Raw genomic sequence first — 21,811 nt, 5'->3', positions numbered from 1 at the left:
ACTCCCCAGAGCCAGGTCCCTGGCACTGAAGAGAGGCAGGCCACCTCCTGAGATGGCCTCACCTCCCCTGCCCCACGGCCCCCAGCTGTTCTCCCCCTCCCTCAAGCCTTGCAAAGCATGGGCAGCCTTTTCTCTGGGCGACTCCATTTCTCCCCCACCCCAGCCCAGGGCTCCTTTCCTGCCCTTACTCTGACACTGTCATTTCCCTTAAGGCCCACCTTAGGTCCTCTCTGTCCTTAGGAGAAAGCTCTCTGCTGGACTAGGGTTGTGGGGCCCCACATTCTGCCTTCACTGCCCCCCCTTCATCTCCACATCTGCTTGCTTCTCCTCATCTCCACAGACTCACCCTTTAGCCAAACTGGTTTATCTGCTTTCCCCTCAAAGCATAGTGTTTTCCCAGACATGCCACCTTTGATCATGCCCCCTTCACTCTGCCTCGAACTTAATCAGCCCAGGTAAGCACATGGTTGGCACTTAGCTGGGCTCCTAGGATGCCCTTCCTGTCACTCCCACTTCCTGGGCCCAGTTCAAATAGTACCACCACCAGGGAGGAGCGCTCTCTCTCCTGTGAGGCTGCCCAGGGCAGGAAAAGAGAAGAATCAGGTTGAAATCCTGGACCTCCACTTGTCTCTGGGCCTCAGCATCCACCTCTGTAAAAGGGTACCCTAATATCTACCTCACAGAGTCTTGCCAAGGATTAAATGAGATAATGGCTGCAAACTATCTTGCAAACGTCTAGTACCAAGTAAGAGCTCGGCTATGGTTGCCCTCTTCCGTTCTCTGGTCCTGCTGCCTGTGTTTCTTCCTACTTTTCTCCATGCATTCATCCAGCTACTCACCCATCAGACCACCAAGTCCAAAGGGTCTTCCCCTCTGCTTTGCCCACACTCAGGTCAGATTCCACAAGCAGGCACCCAGGGGGAGACCGACCTGGCTCCTGGGCCAGCTTCCACTTATGCTACCATCCTCTCCTGAACCCCCTCTGGGCATTTGGGGGAGGGGGCTGGGCCTGTCACTTTCATAGCAGGCATGCTGGCTGGTCAGGTTGGAGAGTCTTGATTCTGATGTCAATTTACTCCATGACCTTGAGCAGATCTCATCCCCTCTCGGGTTTTGTTTTCTCAGGCAGGTAATATTCCTACCTTGCCTGTCTGTGAGGACCGTCTACTGAGGGCTCTCCAGTCCACACACACAAAAGCCCAGGACTGTGAGGGTGACAGAGCTGTCACCTATCAGCTAGGGCCTATCAGCTGTCCCAGTCCTTAGTTTCAGCCTCGTACCCTTCTTGCCTGGCTCCTCTGGAGACAAAGAACACAGCTTCTTCCTATTTATTCCCCCAAATCAGGCCCAGACCAAAACTCCATGCAGATTTATTGCCCCACAATCTCCTTATCTGAGAGTTTCAAGGGACAAGGGTCACTGGGGACTTTCTAAACCCACCTCAAGAGGTTGAAAATCTGGAGTCTCTACTTCCTCCTCACCATCCATTCCCCAGCAAAGCTTCTGAATTTGTCTTTGGACAGAGAGGGACACTGAGGCCCAGACAGGGAGAGTGCCTGGCTCAGGGTTCCACAGTGAGCAGAAGCCCTACAGTCCAAGTTCTGAAATGGCACCTGCCAGGGGGCCTGAATTCTATTGTCACTGGCCCTCGCCTCTGGCCCACCAGTCAGCTCCCACCTGCCCTGTGGCAGGGAGCGGGGGCCTGAAGGGTGACTTCAACCTGCATTACTGGGGCCCTCCCGAAGCCTGACCTGTGCTGGGCACTGTGTGGGAGAAGGCAAGGATAACCCTGGCAGGGGCTTCTGCCCCTCAGGGCTGAGGTTGATGGGAGAGGCCGACATGCAACTAGCGAGCACAGTTCAGGGTGAATGGGACTGAGCAGGCTGCAGCAAGGAGGTGGAAATCCCAGGAGTCGGTGAAGGGCCTCTGGGCAGGTCTGTTTGAGCCCAGTCTCAAATGCTGAGTAGAGGGAGCTGAGCCCAGAGTGAAGGGAGGGCATTCCAGGTGGAAGGGGGTGCGTGGCGTGGGAACCACAAAGGTGGAGTCTGGCCGGGGTCTGGGCAAGCGCAAGGGAGCAGTGAGGGCCAGGCCAGCAAGGTGCCAGCAAGGGCTCTGAATACCGGCTCAAGGACTTGGCCCTTGAGACCACGGGAGGATGTCAAAGTTTGTAACCAGGGGTGTGGTGAGGTGAGAGGTGCTGTGTATTTAGCTCCTCCTGTTAGGTAGTTAGAATGTTTGGCTGGAGAAAGTATTTTCTTTCCTCCACTTTGGGCTTGTGTCTAAGGAAGAAATAAGTGTGTGAAGTGGGTTTTATTTCCCGCCCGGCTCCAGTTGGCTGGAGGGGCTGTGGAACACGGTGAAGAGGAAGAGGGTGATGGTTCTGAGACTCGGGAGGAGGCGCCTGGGTGGCTCAGTCGGTGAAGCGTCCGACTCTTGGTTTCAGCTCAGAACATGATCTCATGTTCCTGGGTTCGAATCCTGCGCTGTCAGCACGGAGGTCTGCTTGGGATTCTCTCTCTTCCTCTCTTTCTGCCTCTCCCCTGCTTGTGTTCTCTCTCTCTCTCTCATTCTGAGGCAGGGGGGAGGGAGGAGAAGATCATACCTGATTAGGGGAGCGTGCAGAGCCACCAATTTGCTGGCCAGGAGTCAAACTCGGCTCTGCCTCCCCAGGTCTTAGCAATTTGATTCAGCAGTGGAGCCAGAAGGCCACATCTCAGCAGCTGGGGTTTTACCTCAGGAGATAGCTTCCTTTCTTCCCTCAACCCATTTCGCTGTGCTAAGAGTCTCCAGATATGACTGAGGGGCTGCCTGTTTCCTGCACATGCCGGGACAGCCCAGGACTCCATTTCTCAGCTCAGCCACACACATTGGAGCTGCACACATTGGGCAATTCCTTCCTGCTTCTCCCTCCCCTGCTTATTAATGTGGGGATAAACGCTCAGCCTTAATCAATTCTTCAGGTACTGGCTGCAACAGTGGCCAGGAGAGGACCGTGAGGCCACCGTCTCCCCGTTTCCAGCCTCCCTGAGCTCCCCCCAATCATTTGTTCAGACTGGGCCTGTGGGCCAGGGAGCACAGGAGTGAGGGTGAAGGGGACAGGAAAGATGTCAGCATCCCAGGCTGAAGACGTGCTTCTGGCCCAAGACTAACTCTCTGCGGGGACCAGTGACAGTATCTCAATTTACACTTTGCGGGATGATGTCTAGCAGTGGGTCTCCACCTGAGAGTTCATCAGAATCACCTGGAAAGCTGATTAACTTCCAGACTGCTGTGCCCATCCTAGAGTTTCTGATTTAGCAATTCGGCAGTGGAGCCTGAGAACCTGCATTTCTAACAATTTCCCAGGTGACAATGATGCAGCTGGTCCAGGGACCACTTCTGAGAGCCACCGCTCTACAACCCTGCTCAACAATCTGCACAGTCCTTCCCTTTCACTGCTCAATTCATTTCCACCTTGCAGGGGAGGCAGAATTTACATCCGCCTGAGGGTGGGGAGAAGTACCCCCATCTCATGGATGCAACAAGCTGTGCTCAGCTCAGAGCAATTTTCTGAGGTTACACAAATACACAAAGATTCCATGAACACACAACCACTTCCTAGCTCAGGGCCATTTGGGGCTGTGATTCTTGGCTTTCTACCGCTCACATATTCTCAATATACAAACATGGGCTGAGGCCAGCACTCAAGAACCAGGCGGGTATTATGATGACAGCTTCACTGTCTCAACAGCAGGCACCGAGGCCTGCTGGTCAAGACACAGGCTTCTGAGTCAGAGACCCAGATATAAACCCAGACTTGCTTTCTGTATATCTTGGAACCACACAGGCACTTACCTCTTCGCCAGGTTGCTATGAAATGGGGCCAAGGCTGAACAGAGCAGCGAGCCTTGCACACAGTGAGTCCTCAATAAACGGTAGCGACCGGTGGGCCCAGACAAGAGCAAGGGAGGGATTTGGGGATAGATACTAAACCTCTCTGTCTTCTCATCTGTAAACTGGGGTCAGTAACAGAACCTAACTTATAGGGAAATTGCAAGGATTCAATGAATTTATTAATTTAAAATGCCTCAAAGCCATGCCTGGCATGGGGGAAGCTCCTACACACGGTCCTTTTTGTCAAGTATGATAATTTTAGCACCTAACGCACACTTTTCATTAATACGTGTCAGCAAAACCGTTAAAGAATACATTAGGCTATTGTGACGTCAAAATTTAAAAACCAGGGACTCCAGGGTGGCTCAGTCAGTTAAGCATCCAACTTCGGCTCAGGTCATGATCTCGAGGTTTGTGAGTTCGAGCCCCGCGTGGGGCCCGGGGCTGACAGCTCAGAGCCTGGAGCCCGCTTCGGATTCTGTGTCTCCCTCTCTCTCTGCCCGTCCCCCCCGCTCGCTCTCTGTCTCTCTCCCTCTCAAAAATAAATAAACATTAAAAAAATTAAAAATAAAACAAAAATCCTAGTGGTGCTGGTTGTACAACAGTGTGAATGTGCTCCATGTCACAGAACTGAAGACGGTTACAATGTTAAATTTTATGCTATGCATATTCAGCCACAGTGAAAAAGGAAGAGAGCCAGCAGCACCTAGGTATCACGGCCAGGCTCTCGGCACACCTTTGGCCAGCTCCACCTCTGCTTCTGCTACACCTTCCCTGACGGGAGTGGGGGGGTGGGGCTGGTCCTCCTGCCCCAGTGGAGGTCACATTCTTTCACTCCTGGCCACTCAGGGCAGAAGGGGTGCTGTAGGGTGCCTCATGGCTCTCCCAGGTGCTCTCAAGAAGGGTCCGGAGGACCATTCCCCGGGCAGAGGGGCGGCTCTTGCCATCCACTTCCCTCCTGCTCACTGTCCCTCTGTGGAGCCAGCTCCAGCTGCTCCTGGTGAAGGAAAAATCCTTGTGGGAGCAGTGCCTGCAACCGGGACTCCCTCCGGTTTCAGCTGGGAGCTCCGCTCTGTGCAGGGAAGGTACACAGACATTCTGAGACCAGGGGCCCCGCTCCAGGATGCTCTGCCCCCATTTGCCGTGTGACCCCACTCACGTCATTGTCCCTCTCTGGGCCCTGGTGCTTGTCTGTGCAATGGGAATGTGTGTCCCTGCTTGTCACCCTCCTGAGGCCTTGGGGAGGCTCTGCAGGGGGAGTGGAGGCAAAGGTGTTTTGTTTCTTTATTGCACGATGTGACCACACGGAGAGGCAGCAGGGATGGTGACAGACATGGTCGGGGACCACCTACTGGGCTCGAACACCGGTCTCACCACACACCCAGTTGGGACACCTTGGGCGGCTCATCAACCTCTCCAGGCCTCAGGTTTTGTCATCATGAAGCGGGATGGTAATAGGAAATGAGTTCATATCTGACAAGTACTTAGAACACTGCCTGGCACATGGCAAGTTCAAGATAAATTCAAAATAAGTAATAATAGCAACTTCTACTGAGTACTCACTGTGAGCTGGGCACTGTTCTAAGGTATTTGACTGTATTGAGGGATTGAAATGAACCTTTAGCAAAAATGAATAAGGTGAACAGGATTTACAGACTAAACCAGAAACACAAAGCGTCCGTGTCCTTTCTTTCTCCTCTAAGTGGCAATACTTAAAGATCTAAGTATTAGATCTTCACAGTCTGGAAACAGAGAAAGCCTTGTGTCCCTCTGCCACCCGCTTCGTGCTGATTTAGAGTCTAAAGCTCTAATTCTTATCTAATCTAATTCTTAGCCAGGCACACTAACTCCCTCTTTCAAATGATTTTATTACATTTGGGGCAAAAAACAGATAAAATATTTCAAGACTGCCCAGTGTCAGGGACCCAGGTGGGCATCCAGCCCAGCTCTGTCTCCCTTTCCACACCACTCTGTCTGAAAAGTCTGAGGGTCCTGGCTTGTACCATTCTAGTGATGGAAAGCTCACTCCTTCCGGCGACAGAGCAACTCAGCTGTTTGTTACACTTCCTCCTTCTACAAAGAGGAAATCCACAATTTCCCCTACTGCCCTCCTTCCATCCCTTGAGCCCCACCAACCACATCCTTTGCCTTTGCCCCACGCCAACCCTTCAGAGATCTGAGGCCCCTGACCACGTGCCTCTGGGATGGTTCTACTCAGGTTGGGGAGTTTTTTGTGTGGCTAAGTTTCCTAAGTACTCCCCATTTTGGTCACCTCCCCGTTATGCTCCAGTGGGGAGCTCTCCATCTCTCACCCAGTTCGGAGCCCAGACTGTACTCAAATCCTCCAGATGGGGGCTGAGAAACACTCAGAAGAGCAGGTCCCCCCAAAGATCCCAGATTCACTTCTTAGAATAGCAGCACTGGCCAGACCCCAAGAACTCATGGGGTGCAGAAAGAGAAACTGAGTCAGCTTGCCCAGGGCCATCCATACAGGGAAGAACCAGGAATGGGATTCAGATTTCTGGCACCCAAGCCCAGGAGAGTCCTCTAAAACATGAAACAAAGTTTCCTTTGATCCTGTGTCTGGATACCGCACCAAATATTTTGTTTCTTATCTGTGTTGCTGTCCTCAGAGGGACAAATTCCAAGGATGACAGGGGAAGAAAAATCTAATTGTGAAGCTGGGGGGTCATTCACCCTAGCTGGACCCTCCTGGAGGTCAGACTTTTGGAATGTGGGTTATATTCCTCCAGTGTGTGGTTTAGGCTAAGAAAGATGGGGCTCCTTAAGGTTCAGGAGAGAAGACAGACCCCCAAGTCTTTGCTGCTAGAAAGGTCAACATGGCAACAGCCCCACAGTGGGAAAGGTAAATCGGGGCACATCGACTCACCCTACATTCTCCATGTCTCCAGCTGGAGACAGACCCTGTGCTGGCATCTGTGGGCTCAAAGGTAGCCATGGGGTGGCTGCCCTGGGAATGGGTAGAAAAACGGAGAAATCACACCCCACTTGAACAAAGTTTGATCACAAATGTGGTGGTTTGTGAGAAGTGGCAGCTGCATAGAAAAGGAGCAGGAGGTTAGAGCAGGGGGACTTTTTTTTTTTTAATCATATGCTCCTTCCAAAGAGAAAAAAAAATGAGTCCCCACCCCTGCCAATATTGTATATTATACACGAGTAACTACCATTGGGAACTGTGAGGCACAACATACAGATGAAACAAGATTCATCATTAATCAGAGTGACTGCAAATTTCAAATAATGTCCCTCAAATTTAAAAACACCTTGGGCTGACTTCTCATCAGACTTGATTAGCTTGTCATTGTTTTTTTTTCCTCTTATCTGTGGCTGCCAATGGAATCTTGCTGGAAACCCAAGGGTTAACCTCTTGTCAGCTCTTACTGGTATTATTAGAACCACCACCAACCAACCCACTGTTCAGATAGGAATCTTCTAAAACCACTTGTCCATTTTGTGAGGTTTCGTTTAGTTAAAACTGGTTAGTATAATCCATAAATCCAATCTGGATTAATTAGTCTGGATTAACCTGGATTCATTAACCAGGTTAAATTAATTGTAATAAACTGCTGAAAACAAATCAAAGAGTAGGGGTCATCCTTTCTTAGAGGGCTTTCCCCCTCTCTCCCGAGACTTCTGGAGACATGAGGCATGAGGCTGTCTGACACCCTGAGTGGCGTCAGCAGGTGTAAACCTGGGAAACATGAGCAAAGCTGAGTGATTTTCCCATCAGATATCATTTTTTTCCTGCACCCCAATGAGCATGCACACCTCACTTTGGAGGCCACCAGAACAGAAGCTGGGGAAACTATCAGAGAGGATTTTCAGGCCACATAGGACGGTAGAGATCATCTGGTCTAACCTCACTTTTCAGATGAAGATACAAGGATTCTGGAAGGGATGTAACTTGTCCAAGGTCACCTGGCTGGTCAGTAGCAGATCCCAGAGAGAACGCAAATCTCTAGTTCTTGATGCTAACACTGGATGCTTCCCTGTCCTGGCCACAGTCCAGCCTCTTACTGGGCCATTCGCAGGTCCCTGCACCTCTCAGCCCTCTATAGTTGTGTCCCCTGTGGCATGAATCACTTGCTGGCTCTGAGGGTGGAGTGCGTCCCAGCAAAGTCACAAGTGCTGGCACAACGGAGGGACGTGTTGCTGTCGGCAGGCCACGGTTCCAGGAGTTACTCTGTCTCAGTCTGAAGCCTTGGTTCTGCATCTGTGAAATGGGACCCATCAAACCCAGCTCACGGACTGCTGTTTGGGTACCCCATGAGGTCCTGCTGACATCTGCAGGCTGGGTAGTAGCCCCTGAGGGGTGTTACTTCTGTCCTTACACTCTGGAAGGTTTTGTTTAGGGGGCTGAGATCTGGAGCCTGAGAATTCTGCCTCTGACTGCTAGCTACAGCCCTGGATACCGCAGGACCTGGAGCCTCTGCAGCCCAGTGGCCCCCCAGGTGTGCCCGCCCGGGCCTGGTGTGGTGGCAGACAGCTGTGGATCTGGGTCCTGGGCCTTCTGGGGCATGCCTGAAATCCCGCTCCTGTCTCTACGGCTCTCTTCCCCCCTACTCTCATCCTCCCCACCTCCCATAACCTTCTTGCCTCCTCCAGACTGTCCTTCTAATCCCTCTCTCTGACTTCCCCTATGCTGAGTCCTCCCTGGGCTACCATGAGACGGAAGCATCCCCTATTCCAAAACCTTCAGTGGCTTCTCAGTTGGGCATTCAAAGCTGAGATCTGAGGGGTAAGCCCAGAAGAGAGGTGGGGCAAGGTGGGGAGAGAAAATGGGGGGGACAAGGGCAGTAGGCCTGGGTGCAGACAATAGGGGGTGCATTTTCTATAGAGAACTTAAAAACAATAAGACCGACTAAAAGTCTGACTTTTTATTATCATGATATGCCTGCAACTCTAAACAGTGTCAATGAAAAAACACTCCTCCCTGCCAGGGCAGGCTGCTCCCACCTCCCTGCCCTTGGCAACTGGCCAGTACCTGATACTATTCCCTAGACTGAGCCAAACTGGACCGTATGTTCGCTACATCCCCAATAGGCTCAGTATCCGCCCCTTCGCCAGCCCTCGGCCTGTGCGGCTTCTTTTGCCAAAAAGTCCCTCCCTCCTCTCTGCACGTTCAGCTGCTACAAGGCTCAGCTTAGCTGCTCCCTCTTTCAGAGGCTCCCCGCACACCTTCCCTCCTGCCTGGCCACGACCCCCTGCCTAGGCCTCCTGACACCCAGCCCAGGGTGTAGACTCAGCAGCAGTCTCCCCGTGGAAGACCGAGGAAAGGAACCACCCTCTGAAATCTGGGACCCACAGCACAGCACACCAGGAGAGCCACTTCCTCGCTGTGTGACCTCAGACAAGTCCCAGATCCTCTCCAGCCTCAGTCTCCCCCTGTACAAGGACCATATCATCTCCAAATGACCTTCTTTCCTTGTCCTCATTCACGCCTTCTCTTGGCCATACCCTGCACTCTGTCATCATGTGAAAATGTGCCACCCGCTTCCATAGTCACTAATTCGAGTGCCCCCTTGCTGGCCACAACCTCCCCACCTTCAGCCTCCTGTCACCTGCCAGATGTGAGCAGGCCTTCATCAGCACCCCTGTTAGGTGCTGGTTCAGGCCCAAGGAGAGAGCCCGGGACCACAGACCGCTCTCCAGAGAGACATAAGCCATTTGGCTCTGCCTTGACTCTGCCACCAAGCTTGGATCCAGCGTTTCTGAAAGGCCAGCTCCCGGGATGGTGTCTGGGCCATGGGACATCCATCTGCCATGATGCCTGCTTCCTGTGCCCAGTAATGCGGGACACCGTCCTACAGCCTGCACCTGAGAGACGACCCGTCACTGGCCCCCCTCTCCCTCCTCCCCACCTGTCTCCTCCTCTCTCCTCCCACAGGTGCCATGGCCCATCACCTCACCCTCACCCTGAAACACCCCCCCCCCCCCCCCCCGCTGACTTCTTTCTCCATTATCCGGCACAACTCTGGTGCCGGACAAACCAGCATACCTACTTAGGGCTGGGGAAAAAACAGACAAAACCCAAACAGGAAGTGCCAAATGGGGTGACGGCTTTCCCAGCGCAGCTCTTCTCTCTCCAGGGCCCTTCCTCTGCAAGCCAGGTCTTGTGAGGGCAAGGGTGCAGCCAGGCAAGCCAGATCCCAGGGGTCGCCTGTGTGGCCTCCTCCTCCTTGTACTCAGAGCCAATCCATCACTAATGCCACCCCTCCAAAACCTTTTAAACCATCCACTTATTTCCACTCCCACTGCTACCAGCTGCTCTCACCTGCACACTTCGTCTTACCTACCAATCATTTTTTCCCCCCAAAGATGTCAATCTGAGCATGCCACTCCATGGCCATTACTCCAGGACCCAAAGGGTCTGGCCCACTCCACCTCTCCAGCCTCCTGTGCCCAGGAATCAGAGCTGTAGACACTCAGTGCTCTTAATTCCTCAAAGGTCCACCCCCTTCAGCCTCGGGGCTGTTTCTTCTGTCCAGCATGCTCCCCTTCCCACCTCCACCTGATTACTCGTATTCATCCTTCAGATCTCAGCTCAAAAGTCCTTCCCTTAGAATAGCGTTCTGCAGTGACCCTGAATTACACACATTCTTGGCTCGGCAAGCTTTGATACCCTCTCTTCTCCCCCAGGCACCTGTTCCAGGTTTTGTGGGACTTTAGGATTACTGCTCATCTTCTCTGGTCTGTGAGCCTACCCGGGCAATACCTATGTCTGTTTTGCTCTGCTCCGTATCCCTCGCACTCAGTAACCAATACACGAATAAAGATCTCATTTAAAAAAGTTAATTGAAAAATAACTTTGTAGGAAATGAACGAATGGGCCTTTCTGGGTAGAAAGAGACTCCAGGATAATCTGTGTGGGGCAGGTCTCTGTGGTCTTTCTCCAGGGGCGTGGGCCATAGGTCAACCTACTCCTCCTGGTAATGGTTGTAACAAGGAGGAGGCTAATGAACCAGCCAAAAAGCTCTCAAAGCTCTTTCCTGTCCATTATCTCCCGAGTTCCCCTCTAGGACTCCCCCATCACTCATAGCCCTGGGCGTTAATGACCAGTCCACTGGGGCATTTCTGAACTGGAATATGTTTACTGTGCAGTGTGAACACTTTCTTTTCTCAAGGGCCAGGACTCAGGAGCCTTTTCTTTGTGGGGTGGGATGAGGAAAAGGTGATGGAGTCTAGTTAGAGCAGGGTTCAGATCCCAGTGGCTGTGTGACCTTGCAAAAGTCACTTAACCTCTCTGGGACCCCTGTCTTCTTATCTGTAAAAAGAGGGCAAAACTATCTAGCCAGGAGGTTGATACAGGATTAAATGGATATATGCACATTAAGAGCCTAGTTTGGGGCCTCCTGCATGTCATATCTAATTGATTCTAAGACACACAGTTTTTTAACATGTAACATCTCTGAAACTGGGATGCAATTTATAGTTTAACTGTCTGCTGTTTTTCTTTCTTAATGGATTTTAAAATAACGGTATATCTCATAACAGAAGGTACTCTGCATTTAACAAAACATGACAATAGCTTAGTTTATTTCCTTTGCAAAGAGATGGGAAGGTGTGTGAGCGCCCCATGGACCAAAGACCAAGAAAGTGCATCATTGAGGGAAAAGGGTCTGCTGGGGTCTGGCATACTGAGGCGGGGCCCTGAAGCATCACAGACTCTAAAGATAGGCCCCTCCCTAGCCAGCTGGCCCTCCGGATCTGTCCCTGCTGTCCCGGTCCCACTCAGGGGGTGGCCCAAACTCCAGTAGAATCCTAACCTTTCTGGATCTGACCCTGTGCTCCTGCTGATGTAGCCTGCGGTCCCTGGCTTGTGCAGTCTGGTCACAGTCCTAACAGTGCTTACGGCTGCCTAAAACCCCCAGTCTTTGTCCCAAAGAATCCTGGAACCTACCCCAGAGACTTCTTCTTCTGTGACTCCTTCATCAAGCCATCCCTGGACTCTGCTCTCAACTGTCCTAGAAGGCCAGCAGGGGGGTGTGATTCAGGCCTCATCCAAGTCCTTGGGTGCCTCGGTAAATCCTCCAGCCTGGTGAGGTCAGACTGTTATACTATCTACATTATATTGTAACATATATTACATACAGACAAATTGCTCTAGAAATGAATGTCAAATAGCACATAAAAATTTCAAATGTAGAAAAGACAAAAGTGAGAGTGGTAATCAACCAGCTTGATGTGTGTCCATCTGTATCCGTAGTCACGGTGCACAGATATATTCTTCTCCCACATTCAAACCCTAACAGGCTCAGTCCCCACACACAGTTCTCTTCCTTGCTTTTCCAGTTAACGCGACCTTGCAGACCACCCTCCACATGGACGGGTTTCTTCTCAGTGATCTCACGGCACTCCCCTGTCCTCCATCCCTTCCCTTGGCAGGTGCCTTAGTCCACCTCAGCCAGGTCCCCGAGGCCCGGCCCATGCTCATGGCCTCATGGCTTTCTGCAGATACTTGTCCCCCTTCGATGGGAAAGGGCTGTGATTGGGTCACGGCTGCCCTCCGGCCTCCTGGAAGCAAAGCCACACCCCAGTACAGAAATACTCTTGAGCCCTTAAATCAAGGGGTGCAAGGTAAACGGAAGCTGTCTGTCCCTGTTGGACTTCGACTGGAGGCCTGTTAAAACAGACCAGATGTCCTCTGAGACCCCGAAGGATGCTGGCCCTGTACTTCCTAACCCCAGTGGGCTCCAGACATCACAATAAAGAACAATGAACAGGTGCTTGGGGCATTTTATAGTTCAAAAGCACTTCCATGCTCTTTATCCAATTTTGAGCCTCACAACCACCCTAAAAATTAGGCAAAGCAGGTATTGACATTTGAGCCATTTTACAGATGAAGAGACTGAGGCTCAGAGAGGTGGGCCATTTACCCAATGACCTTCTTTGCTTTCCTCCCCTCCAGAGTCTGGCTGACTCTAATCCCACTAACAACCCAGCTCAGACATCACCTCTTCCAGGAGCCTTCCCCACCTCTAGCCTCACCCCAGGCTAGGTCAGATGCCCATTTGAGGGCCCACAGCTCCTGGGTTTCCAGGAGGGGGGGGGGGTGAAATACTCTCCTCACTTTATGGGTGAGAACAAGGGGCATAAAGAAGGGTCAGGACTTGCCTACAGAGCACGTTACTGGCCAGGTCAGGTCTCCCTCCTCAGAGGTATGGCTTCTTTCGTTCCACTGCGTCTTTTGTTGTCTGCAATCTTGGACTCCAAGCCACTGCCCGAGGTTCATTTCCGTCTCCTCGTGCGCTGGCTGGGCCTTACCTGGTTCAGCCAGGTGTGAAGGGGAGTGTCGTGGAGGGGGATCTGGTTGGGGCAGGCTCAATTCCCCAGCCTGAGCCAACACCCTGGGGTAGCCTTAGAAATAGCAACAGCGGTTGGCCATCTACTGAGCACCTCCGTGTGCCCGCACTTTCCATCTACACCTCACTTCATCCTGCAGCTGGCACCATTATGATGCTGTTTTGCAGGTGGGGCGGGGTGGGCAAGCCCCTGGCCCAAGGCTCACCTGGTAGCTGTGCTGGGACTGGATGCCAAGACTGCATCCCTAGCAGCAGGCGGCCCCAGGAGTTTGCTGGCACCAGAGCCAGAAATAAATGCACAGTCAGAGTACAAGAGACAACTCCCAGGGGGCCTGCAGGCCTGGCACAGCCCCAGCCTCTCCCTCCCCATCCCCTGGCCACCTCCCATCCAGGGCCGGCTGGAGGGATGAGACTCTTGAGCTCAGGGAACACAGGCCTGCCCTGGCAGTCCTCGGCACTCCCTCTGGGCAGGGTCACGCCGCTTGCCAGCCCCCTGCAAGCTCTGGGCTCAAGGCCAGGCTGAAGGCAGCTGTCACATCAACCCTGCACAAGTTCTCAGCATCCAATTTCTTATTCGAATGGGACCTCACATATCTGCTCCCAACTGGGTGAGAGATGCTGAGCAAGGCCCTGCCTTTCACTGGGCCTCACTTTCCCCATCTGTGAAATATGCTGGGGTGGGGTGAGTGTGGGGTGCGTGTGTCTCAGTGGAACCCCCCAACTGACATTCCAGGTAGCACAGCACAGTGATTAAGACCCTGGACACTGTAGTCCGATGACACGGGTACAAATGTCGTACTCTGTGCAAACTGCCCAGCCTCTCTGGGCCCCAGTGTCCTCATCTGTAAAATGGGGATAGTGGTAGAAAAAAGACAAAGTAAATACACCAAAATATTTATATTGATTACCTGAGATGAAAAGAGAAGGTATGAGTAATTTATTTTCTGTTTTCCTTTTTTCCTAAATTCTCCATCACCATCAAGTATTTATGATAGAAAAAAACAAATATACTTTCTTTGTAAATTAACTTTATTGACAATATAATATGCCCATTTTAAAAAGTAGTAATAATAATGAGACCATCTACCCTCCAAGATGCTTTGAGGATTGAATGAGTTAATGTATGTCAAATTTTAGATGGTACCTAGAGCATAAGAAGTGCTATTAAATGTTTATTACATAAATAAGCCTAGGACCAGCCTGGCTTCCTCCTCCTCCTCCTGCTCACCTGGGCTGGACCCCCCTTCTCACTCCCAGCACTGAGCTCGCGGATCCTCTGCCCCTACATTCACTGGTTCACTGCCGGGGCCCAACTCATCACCCTGGGTCTGGATTATTTCCACAGCCTTCTCTCTGTACCCCAGAGGAATCGCACTGACACTCAAATTTGGCCATGCTCTTGCCTTGGCCTCCCATGGCTCCTCAATGCCCTCTACTAAAAGATCTAGCTCCTTTGTGAGACACTGTCTTAGCAAGCTACTTAATGTCTCTGTATCTGTGTATTCTAAACTGAAAAAAGGAGTAAAAGAGTACCCCCCTTGGGGCACCTGGCTGGCTCAGTCGGGAGAGCATGTGACTCTTGATCTCAGGGTCGTGAGTTTGAGCCCCACTTGTTAAACCCCTACGGTTTACTTAGGCCTATTTATTTAACAACACCCACCCCTCCCCCCCCCCCCCACAAACTTAGAGGATTCCCTGATGTACAGGGCGGGGTCCACAACCTGACCATCAGTGGTGCCTCTTACCAGTCTCCTCTGTCTTCTCCGTCACTCTGTTCTAGTCTGCTCTTCCATGAACATACCAGGCATGGTCCTACCTCAGGGCTTTTGCACTGGCTGTTCCCTCCACCTGGATGGCTCCTCCTCCAGAAATCAGCCCAGCTCACTTTCTCACCTCCTTCCAGACTTTGCCCAAAAGTTACCTTCTCAATGATCCCCCCAGCCACCCTACTTAAAATCGCAACCCCCTCCTTCCATTCCCTGTCACACACTCGAAACATACTCCTGTGTTTTACTTGTCCTGTCCCACTTATCACCTGCTGCTTTACTTTTTGCTCATTGTGTCTTTTTTCTGTATTAGATTTTAGGTTTCTTTAGGACAGATTTTTTGGTCTATTTTATTTACGATCAAGACTCCTGCTCCCACCCCAGAGAATACCTAGTACAATGTAGATGCTTAATAAAAGAACAGTTGAATAACTAAATGAATGAATATAAACCACTTGGGAGAGAATCAGGCCAGTGGTAAGTACTCAATGAATACTAGCTGTTATTACTCTTATTGATTCTTCAAGGTGAGGTTCCCATGCCCTTCCTCCTGGACATCTCCAAGCTCAAAATCATACTTTCCTAGTATCCACGGTATCCTGCCAATCTCTCGATTATGGCAGGGAGCACAGTGCTCTTCAATGATCTCTTTTTCCATTTAGGCTGAAGTGAATGAAATTGCCATTTCTTGTAAGTCAAAAGCAGGCAGATATTGGCCATTTCACATAGTTCAACCTAATATATTTCTCATGGCAGCCTGCAGGACTCTGGGGGGCACCTCAAGACCTAGTACTCAGTAGGTACCCCATAAATGTTTGTCCAAAAAGTGAAGTCACCTATCCCTGGCCCTTCATACTAGGTGGGACTGAAAACACCTCCAATCCAGTCTGAAGGAGAGCAGGCACAGCCTATAGACTTAAAGTAGCCAACAGAGGATCTTGCTGCATTATCCCCTGGTCCTCCGGAAAAATCTCTGTCCCCTGATATCTGGCAAAGAAAGTAAAAGCAAAGCTATGCTATATTCTAAAACAATCCAGGTTCTGGCCATTCAGAACTAATAAAAGTCTAAGGTTGGATTAAGCCCCGTCCCGGGTGGAAAAGGCTAGCTGCTCACCTCTAAGGGGATTCATTTAATGATGGGGGAGGAAGGCTAGAACATTCTTTGGTTATCACCACGTTCACTGTTCCAATACAGGATTCAGTTACAGAGGTCTGTTAGGTCCAGAAGGCAGGTTGTCAGAGCTGAAAGAAATTCAGCAATCCCTCAACCTACCCCATTTCACAGATGGGGAGAGTGAGGTCCAGAAAGGGAAAGGGACTGACTCAAGGTCACACAGTGGGGTACATGAAGAGTTGATCCTGGTATCTATGCTGCTGACGTTAGTCTTGTGGTCTCTCCTCTGGACCACACTGCTTTTACGTTGGCCAGACGCCGGCAATGTAAGCTTTAGTGTTACTATTTTTTAAGCTGTACTTTTCAAATGAAATGTTTATTAAACCTCAGATAAAACACCAAGAGCTCCACTATAAGAAAACTGTTATAAATATCAGCACTACATTTATCATTCTACATAGTTACTTCCTTGGGGTAAAGTCCTCAAAGTAGAAGTCTAGGGGCAAAGGGCAGTTAGGATCATTTTCACAGACTTTTGTAACAGGCTGCCAGATTGCCCTGCAAAATTAAATGCTGCTGGAGAATCCCCACAAAGAGGTTTAACCTTTTGCATTTATTTTTGCTAATTCTATAGGAATAAATACAGGCTGCTTTCACTTACCATATACATGGTATGCGTTTCCTAACAAATAAACAAATACTCTGGGCTTAAAATCAGGATCCCTGGGCTTGGCTACTAGTTTGCTGTGTGAACTTTGACAAGTCACATCCCCTCTGGGGCTAGGGGATGCCTATCTAGACAAAGAGGGGTTTGGAGAGATGATCTCTTAAGATCCCTTTCCGCTTGGATATTCCACAATTCCACAGTACATTTTCAGTTATTAGCATAGGATGACTTTTTAATAGCCAGAATTTGCCATGCCCCTAAATCAGGCCAAAATGGGTGCCTCTTTGCACTAGCTGAGCAGGAAAACAGAGCCCAGATCATACAGACCTAGAGATGAGAGGAGACTTAGGTAGCACTTAAGTGTGTGCATTGGAGCTATGTTCGAGTGACAGCACATATACTTAGTCTGTTTTTACAAGGGGGTAATAATACTCATTTGTGGTCTAGCTCCAGGTTCTGTGAGGCTCCACCATGACCAGAAGGCACAGTCATGGTCACTCTCAGTTGGTCTGAGAATCCCAGACTTGCAGTCAAAGGTAGCTCAACTCCAGCAAGTGCTCATCCAGTCTCTGCTCACATACTTCTGATGACACAGAGCTCATCACCTGCCCAGGCAGCCTCTCCTTACTTTTGGCAGTAAGAAAGCTCTTGGGCGGGGGGCAGGTCACGAAGTGGATGAGAGAGACCAGACGTGGTTCTCAGAAACTACTCCTTCAGTCAGGGCAGGCAACAGGAGAAGATGGGGAAGAGGCACTGGAGGCAGGGAGGCCTGGAGAGGGGCTTCTCTGGCCCTTCCTCTCACTCCAGACCTCTAAGGCAGCTGCTAACCCAAAGGTGCTCTAGAAGTGCAGGGAATGCAGGGGACACATTCCAGTCCTGATGCAGGTGGGTTCTGAACAAGCCCCAGGCTGACCACTACTTGCTCTGGGGCAGACACCTCAGCTCCTGCCTCTTGCCTTTGCGCGCTTTGGCTCTGGCAACAGAAAGAGTGCTGGGCCTGGGGCTGGTCAGCCTGGAAGTGAGCAGATTTAAGCCAAATGATACGCCCAGGGTGGAGGAAGAGGAGTAAGATGTGATCTGTAAGCCCAGAGCAGGACGAGAAGCTTCCTGCTGTTTACAGCTAGTAAGATCCCCATCATAAGAGGTGTGCAATGGGGAAGCAAGACCTTCCAGAGGGGATCTTACCAAGCCACTGAGCCAGAGGCCAGAGATCTTTTTCACCCGGAGAGCCTAGAGCCACAGTCCTTCATACACATACTCTGTCCCAGACCCAACCCCACCCAGACACAGCTCTCTCGGCACTGTCACGCCTCTGAGGTCCCCCCCCCCCCCCCCCCCCGCCACACCAACGTGATCCAGCCCTAGCATACCTGGTGGGGCAATGGAAGGGGAAGAGGACGTGCCACTCCATTCTCTAAATCCAGGTTGGTTCATGGGTCTAGCCCAGGCAAGTCTGCAGCTGATGGTCCCATCGCCCCCCAGTGAGGCCTCCCCCCAGCAAGGCCGACTTGGCAGGCCGACACTGACCGCCCCACCCTGCACGCCCAGGCGGGCTCCATAGGTATCTCCGGCGGTCGCCCCCTCCTGTTTCCTGTATGGGGAAGCTGAAGCCCTGCAGGTCACCTAGTCAGGAGGGGGAGAGTCCAGACAGGGTTCCAGAGAGGCACCCAAGCCACAAGGGAGGCCTGTTGGGACCGGCTCGCCACACCCAGGGTGAGCGGCCCTCACAGCGGGCGGGAGGGGTGGGCGGGTGCAAACGGTGCAGATCCCGGCCCCTCAGCCGTCGGGAGCTTGGACCTCAGGGCGGCCTCTCCCAACGGCGCGGCGCGGAAGGAGCCACCATTGCGCCCGCTATCCCAGTGGGGAAACTGAGGCCTGGAGAGGGCTGGTGCTTTGTAAGCTCACGCGGAGGTGCTGGAAGTCTCGTCCCCCGCGCCCCGCCGGGTCCACCGCGGCTCGCCCAGCCCAGCATCCCTCCCAGGGCGCTGCAGCCGGGAGGCGCAGCGCGCACACATCGCGTACCGCGGGAAGGCACGGCTAGCGGCGCGGGGCCGCCCTACCTTGATGACGGCAGCGCAGGTGGCGGTGGCGGCGGCGGCGTCCGGCTCCGGCTCCGCGCTCCTCACCGCCCGCCGAGTCCCCACGCGCAGCTCCACCGCCTCTTCCCCCCCCGCCCCGCCCCGGCAGCCGGGAGGGCGGGGCCGATGGGCGGGGCCGGGGCCCGGCACTAGCCCCGCCCGTGCGCCCCGGGTCCGGGCGCACCCCTCCTTCCCCACCCTCCGGACCGCGCTCCTGGCCCGCGGGGTTGGTCTTGGGGCGCGCGCACGCGCACAGAACAGGCGCGCACACGCCGCAGAGATTGGGGCGGGCTGCCCCGCGACCAGGCGGAGGCTGGGGACCGGCGGACCCACCGCTCCCTCGCTTCACGGCACGGGGCAGGGGACTCGACCTCCCGAGCCTCCGTTTCCCCCTAGGTGAAATGGAAACAGTAACTGTTCCTGCCTTCGAGTGCTGTTTGAGAATTAGATGAGACGACTTAATTTACCGGCCGGCAAAGTGAGCGCACAGAGCTTCCCCCCCGCCCCGGGGGTGGCGCTTGGTAGACCCTGGCTGGCAGCGAAATTCTTGAGGCTTCCCTTTCGGTGGGGACGCAAAGAGCAAGCAGGGAGGGAGGTTCTGTAACAGGAGGACTCCGTTCTCTCGGCAGCCAGGAGGGGGCGCTGCCGCCCAGGCCCGCTGGCTCTCGGGTTCTGAGCACACTAGGCAATGGGAGACGGTGAGGCCCCTCCTTTTAATAATACTACCACCTAACACTTACTAAGACAGGCACTGTGCTAGGCACCATAAATGAATTACCTCACCTCACCGTCATACAAGCTTATGAGGTTACACTATTACCAATTTTACAAATAAGAAAGTTGAGGCACAGATGAAGTACCTCGCTTAAGATCACGCAGCTATTAATTCAGCCCCAGGCAGCACGGCTCCCAAGTCCAAGCTCATAGCCACTTCACCACAGCAGCCCTCTTGAGAAGAGCTCTTTCTTTTGTTCAGTCGTGTAACCCGGAGTACCTAGAACAGTACCCTGCTCAATTTTTGAGTGAACGACAGAGCATACTGTGTACTTTACATATATTATTTCACTTAATCCTAGTAACACTTTTATTTAGCCGCTATTATTCCCCCCATTTTACACGTAAGAAGATTGAGACTTAGAGTGGCTAAGTAAGTCGGGGCTCGGCGATATATCCTTGGCAAGAATAGCCAGGGCCAAAGCCTGCAACTTATTCAGTTCACTGGGCCACTCTCCCATCCCGAGTCCCCTCCCCACTCCCCCCCCCCCCAGTGTGGCCTTCAAAGCCAACCCCCCTGTGGCCCTGACCCAGGCTTCTCAGAGCTGGACTATTCAGTAGGCGGAATATTCAGTAGCGGAATGCGTGCTTCAGGTATCAGCAAGAGAGTCAGATATTTGATGTTTCAGAAAAGCATATGGAGAAACCAGAATGTTGTGGGAGTTCCTTATGGCTCAATATTGCCTTTATCTTTAATTACTCCTGGTTGTGGGCACCACAGCCTCACCAAGGCTAAGGCATCCGAATGTCCTAATTCATCTCACCTGCATTCCCCTCCCCTCCCCCCCACACATACTTCTGTGTCTTTGCTCACAAGGTCCCCTCTGCTAGGAATTCTCTTCCTGCATCATCTCCCCCCGTCTAAACCGACACATCCTTCCTTCCACGTTCATCACCGACACACCTCCCCAGATGCCCTGTGGATGTGCCCTCCCGGCCTTGTGCCTGCATCTCTCCATCCTGTGCCATGATGATGGGTGGCTGGGACTGTTTGGGAAAGGCTGGTTTGACAGCGACCCCTGGGGGCCATGGGCATGTGGACTGATAGGAAGTCATTGGAAGCCTCTGCAACAGACACAACCTGGGATCCTTTCTGGGGATGCTGCATGTGTGTGCACCTGTGTGTGTGTGGGGGTGGGGGGGGGCAGGGGGAGGGGGTGGTGGCGGTGGTGTCCTCATTCTCCTGCTCCTTCCCTCCCCCAGCATTGGTCCATTTGAGGAAGGCTAACCCTTGATCATCTTCTGAATTGCACACATGGGGAAACTGAGGCCAGAGCAAGGGTAGCCTGCCCAGGGGCCCCTAGTTAGAAAACCACACAGTAGGTTTGGCTTCAAAGTTGGGCCCATCTGCCAGCACCTTACATTGGGCCTTACTGTTGATTGGGATAGCCAGGAGACCAATGCCCCCTTCCTTCCCTATATGTCAGCATGGCCAGCTTTGTTTAATCTACTGTGTTGGGTAAATGCCCTGTGCAGGACCAGACTATTTGTGAGGAAGGATGGCAAATTCTTCATCTACCTGCCCTGCCTGGAGCTTTCTGGACAATATGGCTTGTGCCCTGGGAGATTGAACTAAGAATGAGGGAACAGGGGCACCTGGGTGATTCAGTTGGTTAAGTGTCTGACTCTTGATTTCTGCTTGGGTCATGATCTCACCGTTTGTGAGTTTGAGCCCTGCGTCGCGATTCTGCGATGGCAGCATGGAGGGAAAAACTGCTTGGGATTCTTTCCCTACCCCTCTCTATCCCTCCCTTGCTTGTGCCGGCACTCACTCTCTCTCTAAACCAAACCAAACCAAACAAACCTTTTTCTTTAAAAAAAAAAAAAGAATGAAGGAACGAATAGCAGTGCCTGAGAGGTGAAGTTCCAAGTGTGGGGGATAGTAGCCTGGAGTGCAGGTGTTCTGCAGAAGTCAGTGTACATCTCCCACTTTGGGGTGGATGTGGGGGGAGTCTTCCAAACAGCCCTCCAGGCCCTTCCTTCTCCTTTGAGGAGACCCTTTATTCTTGGCGATATTGCTCCAGGGAAGTTCCCTGAGTAACTCCTGTCCCCTCCTCTACACAATGCTTGGGGCCTAGTGTCTGCTTTGAGTGGAGAGGTCCCATCCCCTGGGGTAGGAAGGTGGGGCTGTGAGGGATCAGATCCTCCAGCCCTAGAAGGCAGCAGCCCCTGGGGGTGGGGGGGGCGACAGCTGTGGTGCGAGGCCAGGAATCTGA

General features: G+C 52.3%; 1 protein-coding gene across 2 annotated transcripts in view; it reads right to left on the bottom strand.

Annotated features, from left to right (window-relative positions):
• The window catches only part of CORO2A (coronin 2A), a 56,229-nt gene extending 37,201 nt beyond the window's left edge, over window positions 1-19,028 (bottom strand). The window contains exon 1 of one of the 2 annotated variants that reach the window (XM_027039521.2): window positions 18,804-19,028. The gene's annotated coding sequence lies outside the window, so the exon portion shown is untranslated. Of the gene's footprint in view, window positions 1-18,113; window positions 18,643-18,803 lie in introns of those variants that run through there. The other variant, XM_053204893.1, reaches the window with a different exon arrangement.
• Between the last annotated feature and the right edge of the window lie 2,783 nt (window positions 19,029-21,811).

Source organism: Acinonyx jubatus, chromosome D4 (assembly GCF_027475565.1).
Source record: "Acinonyx jubatus isolate Ajub_Pintada_27869175 chromosome D4, VMU_Ajub_asm_v1.0, whole genome shotgun sequence".
Lineage (NCBI taxonomy): Eukaryota > Metazoa > Chordata > Mammalia > Carnivora > Felidae > Acinonyx > Acinonyx jubatus.
The sequence above is the reverse complement of the archived record's forward strand: the minus strand, read 5'-3'. Positions and strand labels throughout refer to the sequence as shown.